Source organism: Corvus cornix, chromosome 6 (genome assembly GCF_000738735.6).
Source record: "Corvus cornix cornix isolate S_Up_H32 chromosome 6, ASM73873v5, whole genome shotgun sequence".
NCBI classification, from domain to species: Eukaryota; Metazoa; Chordata; class Aves; order Passeriformes; family Corvidae; genus Corvus; species Corvus cornix.
Genome location: NC_046336.1, coordinates 24,117,172 through 24,129,581, shown reverse-complemented (window position 1 = coordinate 24,129,581; position 12,410 = coordinate 24,117,172). Strand labels below are relative to the sequence as shown.

Genomic DNA, 12,410 nt, shown 5'->3' with positions numbered 1-12,410 from the left:
ACTTCAATCCTGTAAAATGCCCCCTAATGACCTGAATATAATACCATGGTGTTACAGTGTCACTTAAATACTGCAGGGTTCTTCCTCTGGCAGTGCAGTCTGCAGATTTACTATGTAATGCACAGGATTATAATGCCACTAAAATATTACTTAGTGCTGCTGAAATTTCAAATTAATTCTGGGAGCTAAATCATTATTCAACTCTGCCTTTGCCTGGTTGTTTTAATAACAGTGATTTTAGAACTAGAAGGTTGTTACTGTCTCTTCAAGGCTTGCTCAAAAGGAGAAGTAGCCTCTAAACTGTCAAGCAAGTTAATGCAGTGATGCATGGATGTTTGTGACTAAAAAAATAATTTGAGAAAAATGGGCTCAAATATTAAGAGAGCTCATAGCAATGTGGCTGATGGATCATTATATTATTTCACAATAAATTAAGAGACTAGGCCAGTTTTCTCTATATTTATGTACATGCACACTCCTATGTTCCCATCTACCACCACCCTCCTCCACAGAAAGAAGATTTCATAATAACTGAGGGGACATATTCTTGATGAAGTAAATGACATAACTGCTGGTAACTGATGAATCCAATCTTTGCCAGTTGAGGATGTGGCTTTCAAGTCATTCTGAACTCTAGTTATTCAAACCTAAATAAACAAACTTGAACTTTTTACAGCTCTGAGTTTCCTCTTCCTGAATAATTCCTGTTACTAGTGAGTATCCTGTACTTTTAGTTAACTACAGCACTTCAACACTAAGATGGGCCAATCCTTGACACTGCATTAAAGCCAGTGTACACAATAACTTGCTAACATATGAAGTAAGGGAAGACAAAAAACAGTGGATGGGCTGATCATAAAAGCAAGTTTCTATCCTCTGAACGTTTGCCCATTTTTAACACTGTGTTTAGATTACCTTCTGTTTCTCAGTTAAAATACCAGGCTGCTCACTTCTACAATGGGGTTTCTTAAATCTGGGAAGTGTTCCCAAGATATATTAAAAAAAAACCCCAAACCAAAACCCCCACAAAAACAGTGGTAAATGAGGAACAAGACAGAGCCAAACACACAGGCTGAAAACAACTTGTGGCAGTGAGTCTAAATTAGGAATAATCAAACTTTCTCCTTATTAAAACTGTTACCTACTTCCTCATTCATTAATATTGTCCTTGTTTACACTTGCAGCCAGGCCAAAGATTTTCCCCTCCCTCCAAATATAATTTCCTGCTATTGACAGACACATTCAAGTGCTGGATGTGTGTATGTCTACATGGCATACTGCAGGCAGAGGCGAGCCTTCTTGGCCACCATCCAAGCCAGCTGTAAATGAGCCAGCTCCAAACTGGAAGCTGTGTAAGCACAATTAGCACAGCAGTAAGCCTGATCTAACACATCCTGCCAAGAGACCGAGCTTATTAGCTCGAGCTCAACACAATGCGAACGATGGATATGGGGCTTCTGCTTTGGCTCCACACAGAATGTGGGCAGCTGAAGACAAGCACATCAAGCTCATATCTGCCCAGGAGACATGGTGTAAGTACATCTTCTCTTGGGGAATGCCCTCTGCTGCAAGCACTGTTCTTTCCCCTCCACATAAACTCCCAAAATGCTCTGACTACAAACCAGCAGGACCTCAGCACCGTGAGCAGATAGAGCGAACAGGGTGCAAACTTCTGAGGCACTATAAGAAAAAAGGTACCAGGCAGGTGTTTCGGCACCAGGCACCAAAAAGGCCAAAGGTGTGAGGGAAAGGCAGAGCAAAGTACTGCAAGACTCTACAAACTGATAAAGAGCACTCCATCTCTGGCTTCTATCAGGTCCAGAGCAATAATGACCAAAAACCATTATCGTACTGTAGCTGTTAAATGGATTCAGCACAGGTGGGCATCTGTCTCACCAACAAACAAAGAATTCACTCTTTCTGGTAGACATCTGAACAGTCTAAAAGAGGAATATGCTCAGAGAAGGAAATCTGTTATCGAACTGGGACCCAGAGAAACTAATGTTCCCCTGGTGCCATAGTTTTTATTAAAGGAGCAGTGATAGTCTAGTGGTTGGCAATAGTAGTATGAGAAAATTATGAATTCAGAGCAAAATGAGACAAAAATCAAAGGGTAGCAATGAAAATCATCAGGGGAAAAAAAAAAGCATATTTTAAGAAGACCACCTGAAGAGACTGGGAATGTTTACACTTAAAAGGACAGTAATAAAATGGTCGTTGCTAAACTATATTTAGCAGAAACCAACCTATACAAGTTAGTGAGCTTCTGCCCACCCAGTAAGAGCACACATGGGCAAGAGGAAATTCCACTGAAGTGCCCCAATCAAAGTCAACAAAGAAAACACCTTATTCAACACATAACTATTTTGTTGCATTCTCTGTCAACAGACTGTTCCTGTAGCAAACACTTAGTATCTTTGGAAGGTGGTGTTCATACCTGTTCTCTTTTCCTCCCACTCTACAGTAAAGGAGTATTTTTAGCTTTCAGTTTGAGCTTTCTGATGTATGGGACAGGTATAAGCAAGAGAGAGAAGGGACCCCACAAGGTGTGGCAGACACACTCCTCCACACATGCAGATTCTGCAGATTAACTAGGTTTATTTTGACTTCTGAGATTTTTAGATTACATTGTGTATATAGAGGTTTTCCATGATTTGCTAGCTGAAAGTATTTTCTTTGAAAGGCCTTAGTTTGATCTGTGGTGTAGACTACACATTCTCAGCAGAGTACAAGCAGTTTATATATTTTGTCCCTGTCCCTTGCCTGATCATCAGTTTGGGCTATAAACCTGCTGGCATTTCACACAGAATTTCTCACACTCTGGTAACACAGATTTCAGTCATGTATATCTTTATGATTCAAGGCAGCATTTGAATCACTGATACGTGCTTCAAAGGAGTACTTTTCTTCCCTTTCCCCTATCCTTTCATAAACTTCTAAAAACATGACCAAATCAAACCCAATTAATCACACCAGGTTAAGAGACAGAGACAAAAAAAAACCTGAGAGCTGAGATTACACTTGCACTGTTCTTTTGTCTTGAGAAGAAAATAATTTTCTCTCTCTTTTTCCACTGGAAGGCCTGAAAAAGAAAGCTATGCTGTCAGAAATATCAAGGCCTAATAAAATGTGTGAAAAACCAGTTATACCTTGAACTTACTAACTTCAAGAAGGTGAAATAGAGAAATGTAGTTAAATGCTATTCAGTATGAAACATTTAAAAATACACCACAGTAAGATTATTGCAGGTTAATTTAACCTTATTTAGATTTTTCAGTCATTTAAAAAGACACATATAGTCATCAACCATTGTTCAGACAGTGACAACTGTTCTGAAACAGGATCTCAATTTACACATACATCTAATATATCTAAAATATACAGTATACATATATGCAAGATATAAAAGGCCAATAATCATTCAGTCCCTTTACTTACACATGCCTTCAGTGAAAAGACAAAAATTCTTGGCTTATAAATCTGCTGATCTAAAATACTCTATAAAAACGCATTTCCAATAGTCAGAAGAAAACACTGAGGAGATAAACATGATTAAGGGAAAAAGGGAGGGTAGAGAAGCAAAATATTTGCCAGTTAGCTCTGAATACTTTTGTATTGAACAAAAATAAATATTCAATCTGCATATTATTTCTTTTGGAAATAGTTCTTTGCAGAGAGGAATGCAAGTTAGCATCCTTTATAAGGCCATAAGAATCTTGTACATATCACCATAAAGTAGGTCTAGTACAGGATACAGCAATCTCCCATGCAGTGACATGATAAACAGAATCCTTGAATACTGATTTTATTTGGTCTCCCTTCAAAGCAATACTTACTTAAAAAAAAAAGAAAAAGAAAAGAATCAGAAGCCATCTGCCAAAGGAAGAACCTCAGACTAAAAGACCTGTCTACACTCACTATGTGTATATTGCTTTTTGTTTAGACAAAGTAAAACCAGGGTAGATTGCAATGTGTCTGCAGAAGGTTCTTCTATTTTTAACTTACACTGTCCTGCCAGTATTTATTCAGGCAGATAGAAAATCCTTCATTAAAAATATAATTTACTTTGGTTGCTTTTCACTATGCTGAAGTGACATCTTTCCCAACCACTGTCAAAGCCCATTAGGAACACAGAGCTTTTGAGAACAAGTTTCAACCATGACTCCTGTTGCCCTGCCTAAACAAAAGTTTCCTTGGGAAGGCTTGGGAATCCTTAGATGGGAAGGAGCAAAGCCAAACGTCATGACAAGTACTATTCAGATACACATAGTATCATCACAAAATTATAAAAAAATCTTTGCACGGTCTCATAAAGGCACAAAGTGACAAACCAGTGAAATATCCTAAGGAATGACACAAAACTTTGGAACATGTCGAAAAAAAAATAAAGCTCTTGTACACTGTTTTTGCTACCTAAATAGGTGGAATTTTTCACCTGAAACTTGGGGGGGGGCTACAGCATTTAATAAAAAGTACAACACTGAAGACAACTCAAGCACAAAGTCCTTTTACTCAGCTGCACATATTTCTGTGCATCCACCTGGAAAAAGCCCCACGTATACAAGCAGATAAGCTCAAATTAAAACACAGTTTGCCTTTGGAGTCATGGCATACTTTTACAAAAGATGACTTTTAAATAGCAGAACATTTATATTCAAGCCAATCTCTGAAACTATGTTTTTCCCTACATGTTACAGTCCAAGAGTTTCAGAACAACTTCTTAGCTTCATCCCATTCCCTTCTCAATCAACTGCTCTAGCTAGAGACCAGAAGAGTAGGAGTCAGACAACGTGACAATCTGTGGCAATCAGACATCACAAAATTTATCGAAACAAAACATAAGACGTACTCTATTAAACTAAATGATTCTACACTTCATACATTTCCAAACTAGGAGAATATAATTCAATAATTAGTCACTCTTCAAGAGAGAATTCAGAAAGTTCAGTAGGGGACAGGAGAAAGGAGTGAAAAAGCCCTACCAATGTGCAGAATCCAAGCCCTTGCTCAATTCCAGATCTACCCATTCTCCTCCCCAGAGTGCCAGTTTGGGGCCTGAAGTTGGGAAAAAAAGCAACTCTTCTGTTTCATACTTAAAAGAGAAGCTCAAACTATGCTGCCTTTTTGTAACTTCTGATGCAATAAATAGTCTGATTCAGCAACAAGCCTGTCTTGATATAGTTATACACCACCCACTGACCATGTCCTGAGCAGCCTCATGGAATACACAGGCTCATTGCTGGGGGATTTTTCACGAGGGCAATCTGGAACAAGCAGTTCTTATCTCAGGCTGCTGCTTACCAGCTCCTGTTGCACTGCCTTCTCCCCACCCCTCCTGGTAGTGTCAGGACAGCTTCATGATGCTGTGTAGAGAATGGACTTGGTTAAGCTAAAAATAGTCCATTCATCCTCCCCCTCCCTCCTCATTTTTGCCAGGTTATTTTTAAAACAGATCAGTTCTCTGCCCTTGTTCAACAGGCAGCTTGGCTGGAAGGGGAAGGGAGAAGGAGAAGATGCAGCTCTGTCAGCCCAGGGTGTAAGAGCGACTGCAGGGTCCCTTCAGCCCACCTTGCCAGACATAACATATCCATGGCATTACAGACACACAGAGGTCCTCATAATCCCAGTTTAGCTGGTGTTTGTGAAGTCTGAAAAGGAGCACATACTATTCCTACAGTCAGAAGGAAGAGGTTTGCATAATCCTATCCCTCATATCCCAGGAGCCAGAACTAATTTCTGTGCTTTTCTGATTTAACTTGGGGATTCTACGCCACCGCAGCAGGACTTAGGAAACGGCTCTTCACTGTAACCTTGTCTGAGTGCTCATCTTTTGTTTGCATTACTCTACCTTGCAAGATGACAGCTATCAAGTCAGATTACTGAATGTCACTCACAGTGACACATGCCAAAAGTAAACCATTAAGACCGTCTAAATAAGAGTTAGGCTAAATATGCAGGTTGCCAGGTATTACACCTAGTAAGAAATAATTCTAGACAAATTCAGCAATTAAAAATTATTAAATATTTTAACTTAGTTCTTAAAATTCACTGGACGAATCAAATAAAAACTCTTCTGAATTCCTAAAAGAACCCTACATTTAAAGTGTAATGAATTTAGGCTGCCAGAAAAAAGAAGAAGGGTTGGGGGAGAAAAATAGAGCAATTTTTTTAAAATCCTCCTAATCCCCACTGTTTTTTCTGTGTGTTTATGAAGCCTCCGGAAATACCATGGCAAACATTCCAGCTCTACAGCAGTGAGGCCACATGACCCCAAGGCACAGCAAGGAAATTCTTTCCCAAGTTTCCTTATGGTACAGAAAAGTGAATTTCATTTTATTTTTGAAAATTAAGATCCAAGTCTAGGGAAATCTCCAGGAAATTTTCAAGAGCACAGTTCTAAAAACAGAGTGTTTCTTAATGTGGTGGGGTTTGGTTTCGTGTTTCCTTTTGTTATTTATTTGCTGTATTTCTATGTCTGCACATAGTATTTTTTATTATCTAAGACCAGCATCTTAGACCTATATTCAGGGACCATTAAATACAGTACACCATTTAAGGCACCTCTAAAAACTACTTGTAATGCTCTCTAAATCTTCTATCAGAGTTAAAATCAGTACTGCTGCATTTCTTAATATAGCCATGATCTTTTCCTGACAAAAATTATGGCACTTAAAACCTCTCCTCCTTCTCTCAGGATTATTTCAGCTACCAGTATTAATGAAAAGATTTATGCAAATGAGCTTTGGTAAACATTATGAAAAAAAAATACCCAAAATCTGAACCTGAATCACAACCCTGCATTTTTACAAACAATCATATGTACATACTTGGAAGTAACTCAAATGCAGGAGTATTGATGAATCATAATGTAACAGGTGAGTATCAGGTGAAATCTGTGGTTCTCTGAAAACAACATAGAAGAAAGCATCGGGAAGGAAAACAGTTCTGCAGTAGAAATGCACAGCAAATGGCAGGCACTCACCACTAACTTGCTTTGTAACCATGTCAGAAATGCTTCTAATTATCAGAGGTAAAAGAGGGATGGCATTTCTGCTGGAAGCAAGTTTTACACTTTACTCTTTCCTCTCTCTTCTCTTTCAGCCTATAAATATTAGCCTTACACATTTTTCTCCCATACAGCTCTTGAAAAGGTTGAGTTTTTCAAGGCTGAGAGCAGACAGAAATGTTCATCAAGAAATGCCTTGAGGTCAACTGTCTGTAACTCATCAAAGTGCAGCACTGAAAATATGGATGAGGAGGATTATATGAGCATGGTAAAGCAGATTTAAAAAAACCCCAAAAAACTATGTTTTGATGATCAGTAACATTTTTTCTTTTTGGAAATGGGTTCAGTTATGCATCCCCAGTGCATAACCCAGTGCATCACCCACAGTGATGGTCACAGGGTACCAACTCCCCCCCTAATTTCAGGTGCATTCAAAACTACAGATATATGAATGTGTCTTTAGTGCTATTTCCCAATATATGGAAATGCCACTGGGATATGACAAGGAGCAAAAATGGAGATGACCCACATAGCAGTTTAAGCAGAGGCAGCTGGTCTACAAGAAAATTATGATGTAGGCCAAATTCTTGAGAAGCAATGAACTACACTGAATACGGCAGAGATGAGCTTACCTATGGTTTACAAAGTACTTAAAAATATCTAAAAGAAGCCGAAAAGCAAAGAAAAAGCAGCAACAGAAAAGGTCTGCAAAGATTTTTTTTTTTTTCCTTAAGTGAGGGAGGAAGCAGAAACCCTGGAGTGCCCACTCTGTGCTTTTTTAAAAATTCTGTACAACAGCTGGACATAAGATATTGAACATGTTATTGAAACTACTGTTCTCTTCTACTCAGGGATTTCTGCTTAGTTTATTATAAATGCACATTTATTGGCAGCAAGTAGAACATATTATTGCTCTGTTTTATAGCTCGGATGGCTCACGCAAAGAGTAATTTGTTTGTATTCTGTATCAGGATCAATACCGTACCAGGGATAGCCCGAGGAATGTTTATGCTGAGGGCTTTGCTTGTGGGGTTTTGTTGTTGCAATCAATTGACCAAACAGGGCTGCTTCTTAAAACAACAAATAAACTATGATAGTGACCAGATCAGCCATTCAAGCATCAAACACAACACAGTGTCTGGAAAAAGAATGAAGGCCCACAAGTGTTTTTACAGCTTGATGATATACACAGCTTTCCTACCTGAATATTTCCCACCGGCCTTTCTTCCTCTCAGTAGCTGGGGACTGTTTCCTCAACACCCTCACATATCAAGATCCATTTTCCTGCAATAAAAATACAGACATATCATGCCTCCATTCTCCTGCATAATACAGCAGCATCTGAATCAGCTCAGTGAAAAGACCTGAAATGAACTAAAAGTACTTAGGAGTCCAATGACCAAGCCAGAAAGGCCAGATCTGAGGCTGGGTTGGGGTTCCAGCCCAGCTCTTGCCACCCCCAAGCTTTTGAGACTCACTCAGCGGTTTAAGTATTACAGGTTTTCATGCCTGTAACAATGAAATGAGGAAAAGATAATGAGAATTCTGCTGAGGTTTACATCAAAATTTCCTGAGCCAAATGGTAATTTTTTTCAGTTAAAGGTCATGGTGATGTCTTTTATTCTCTTTATAAAGGGTACTCACTGACTGTTGTGAGCTAAGTACCATTAAAAAAGATAAACCAACCCCCAAACACTGCTTAAGAAAATACACCAGAATACCTCAGAACCACCATCCTCTCTGTAGCAAAACAAAACAAGTTTATGGATTACACTGGCACAGCACTGCAACTTCTAGGAAATGTTTTTTTAATTAAAAAGAAAGATTGCAAAGGGAGATGGGGGAATGTTTACGGGCAGTCAGTATTTTGTTACATGCTGTTTCAGCAGGCAGACAAGGCATCCTTACAGCATTATGCTACCAGGCTCCAAAACTCAGCAAATATTGAGAAAAGTGACACAGTGACTACATTTTGCCTCTCTTTTGACTAACATCCAAGTAACTTCCATGCAAAAGAATTTTCTATTAAACATGAAAAAGCACATACTACCGGAATAAAAACCCAACAGAGCAAACCCCACACAATTTGCAACCAGTCCAGGTTCCTCCCCAAGGACCAGCTGTTGGAGCAGACACTTTCATAACAACTCAAATGATGCAAAAGTCACAGGTGACTTAAAAATGCAGAAGAAAAGCCTCAAGTTATTACAAAAAACTTGCAAGTTGCATTCAATGTTTGTGCTGCAGCCATATCTACCCTTTTCACTGATAATTCACAAAGAATAAAAACATGACTGAAAACCTTGTCAGAAACAGTCATCCCACCCCAACACATCCAGTGTCACCAAGGGACTGTCTGCTTCATGCAGGAACGCTGCTGGTCTTCTTGTCTCACAAAAGGCAATTTTAGAGAAGTCACACATTGACAAGCAATGTGGGTGAATGACTGGCTTTTAAGGCCTCATTGAATTGTGAATGTTCTCACCCACAACGTATTTATTCTCGTCCAGAAGTTTTCCCCAGTGCTTTTCTTCTGCTTATTCAAGGCAGGAAAAACATGTTAATTGATTCAAACTTAGTATGTGTTACCATGACTTTCTCAGCTAATGTAGACTTTAATGAAGTTGCAATTAGTTATTTCAGTTTGTTTCTCCAAAGGAAAAATTTTTGTTCTGCCTGCCCCAAGATCTGGGTACCATTCTAGGTGTAACTGGATTGGACTTCTGTCAGATGAGGCTATAGCATTTACTTGGACACTTGAACTTTACCTCTCACTCCTCTCTCCTGGACTTTTGCTTCCAACACTGCATTTGTGCGGCTGTGTGGTTAGCTGGAATGGGGGAACTAATTTCCTTCAGCATGTTGTCTCATAAACAGCTGTGCCAACATAACACAGGGAGTGGGCACAGGATGGGAGTGATCAGCCATCATGGCAGAGGATAGGAACAGAGGCTGTTTAAACCAGCTTTAACTGCTCTGCTGCAGCACACTAACCCAAAGCTTTGCCCCCCTCCTCTGTGCTTTATTCTGCCCATATGTAAAACTGGCACCACAATTCCTACTTTGTTTTATAAAGCACATCTTAAAATAAAAGGGTAATCCACTAACATTTCTGTGAATTCACATTACCGACCACCCACCCCTCTTACAAACCAGGTCCAAGCTGATTCTAAGGACACTGGCATCCCCACCAGCATCTGCTCCCTGGTTTCCCTGCACAACCTGTTCAGGGGTTGTACAATGTCCCCCCCACCACTCCAGCCTGTTCTGTGCCCCCACACCAGCCCCAGCTCTGCCAGCACACTTCAAAGGGTCCTGCTGGGAACTGCAATCAGCTTCCAAAAATAAAATTAGCTTCGTAAAGCCTGATCCCTTCTCTCATCCTGTTTCTAGAAAGATCCCCAAAACAGTCTCACTGGCAAAGTTCAGGGGTAGCAGGCTACACCTGAAAATGAGAATAGATGATAAGAATAAGTGTCAGCTGGAAAGCCCTTCCACCTGGCTTGCCACAGCCACCCTTTCCAGGTGTGCTCTAAGCCTTACTGTGGCACAATAACTTGATGCCGCACAATTCCCTGCCTCTTCCACATTCCCACCTGGCTCACGGCCCCGCTGTGCGGCGGCTCGAGCGGACTCTGGGAAGCACCAAGTCCTTTCTGCAAACACCCACCGCTGCCCGCTCAGGGAGCTGTGGGGTGGGAATGGGGGAAGGAGGGGAACAGCAGCGCTCCAGTCCAGCCGGGAGGGCTTCCTGCTCTTCCAGATCCAGCAGAGGGAGCACAAAAACGCACGGTTTTTTTGGCCTAAAGCGCTTTTGGCTACGAACCGCTCGATGCTCGCAATGCCGGACACTCTGTGTTAGGCTACTCCTACAGTAACGTGTATGTGGTACATTACGAGTGCACCACGGGCAAAACTCTTGCTCCGAGTAGAGCACACCATAAAAATCAACACTGTGAAGGAGTCGACCAGGACCGGCCAGGAAGGCTGCAGGAGCTGAGGGGGGAGGAAGGAGAGGCTACGCAGCAGGGCTGCCAACTCCAGCGATTTTATCGTCTCCCCTGCAGCACTAGGAACTTTTCCTAAAGCCAGCTCTGCAAAGTCTCATCATCACATAAAAATTTCAGCTTTCAGATCCTTGCTTGTTTTTTTGGTGTTTTTTTGTTTGTTTGTTTTTTTTGTTTTGTTTTGTTTTGTTTTTTTAAGGGATATATTTATCTCTAGGCTTCCAAAGTTCAAAACTAAAGGCATAAAAATAAACCCCAAAGATTTTAAAAACAGGAGAAGCAATACAAGAATCCCCCAGATCTGTTGTCTGTACATCACGGGCAAAAGAATCTCAACTCTGGGAATTTCACATAATTTCACTTAATTTATTGCCAATTAACACACTGTTAATTACTGTTTCAGAAATTGAGGAGGAAAAACAAAGGAGACTAAGCAGTTCAGCAACTACTGCGGGGAAGTCTCTTCCTGCACCTTCCCAAGGGTCAACTTCACTCAACCACCTTTTCTCCCCCCACCTATCCCAGCCTAACTTGCCTGGTTTGTGCCATGCCTTACCCTCAGCCCAGCCCATGCTTGTGGTGAGGCGAGAGGCAGCACAGGCGGCCGCGGGGTGTGTGTGCTAAGCCTTCTCTGTCTGCTCCTCCTCACTTCTCATTTGTCCTTAGGCTGCTCCTTCGCTCCATTTCCCCTGGGCAAGGCTGGACTCCTCCTCCCCAGGTCCCGGTCTCCCCCAAGGATGCCCTCGCTTTGGCCTCGGCTGGCCACAGCTCTCAAGGGTGACCCTCACTGCACTCCGGGGCAGACACGATCACTCGGGGGCACTGCTGAAGAGCAGCCCAGGTGATGCCCCCCACCCCTGCAGCCCCTGCTACCAAACCCACCAATTTTGGCCCAATATACTACACAGTTTCAACATTTTTTCTTTTAACATGGTGCCGTTTCTTAGTGATTTTGCCAAAATTAATGGAAAAGGTATGTGTGTGTGTGTGTGTATATATATATATAAAGGAAACACCCAGAGCAAACTGTGCATTACAAGTCTTAAAATTAAAGCATATAAAAATACTGCAAGGGGGAACTGGAGGAAATCCAACAGGGAAGTAACAAAGAGTTCATGTTTAAACCTCCTAATCTCAGCTGTATCACTACAATGGACTTGGGTCAAGCACAAAGAAGTTTCCTTGCTTTCTCATCACATCCTGGTCTTACCTGGTGGTTGCCAGATTTTAGAGACAAGTTTATTACAGATCTCTCTGGACTATCACAGATAGTCCTGGAATCCTGCTTCTTGTCCTCAGCCTTACCCTCTGAGGAAAGCAAGAGGGACACCAGGGTATCTCACTGTCTACACCTCAGCATTCAGCCTATGCTGGACTTAAATAACTGTAAATAAATC

The 12,410-nt window shown here is 41.0% G+C and overlaps 1 protein-coding gene across 7 annotated transcripts in view; it reads right to left on the bottom strand.

The window, feature by feature from the left end:
• Nucleotides 1-12,410, bottom strand: part of ZMIZ1 (zinc finger MIZ-type containing 1) — a 293,577-nt gene that overhangs the window by 214,754 nt on the left and 66,413 nt on the right. For 6 of the 7 annotated variants that reach the window (XM_019293446.3, XM_010412904.4, XM_010412908.4 and 3 more), the window contains exon 2: nt 8,208-8,290. The exons of the other annotated variant lie outside the window; for it this stretch is intronic. The gene's annotated coding sequence lies outside the window, so the exon portion shown is untranslated. The remainder of the gene's footprint in view (nt 1-8,207; nt 8,291-12,410) is intronic. 7 annotated transcript variants of the gene reach the window in all.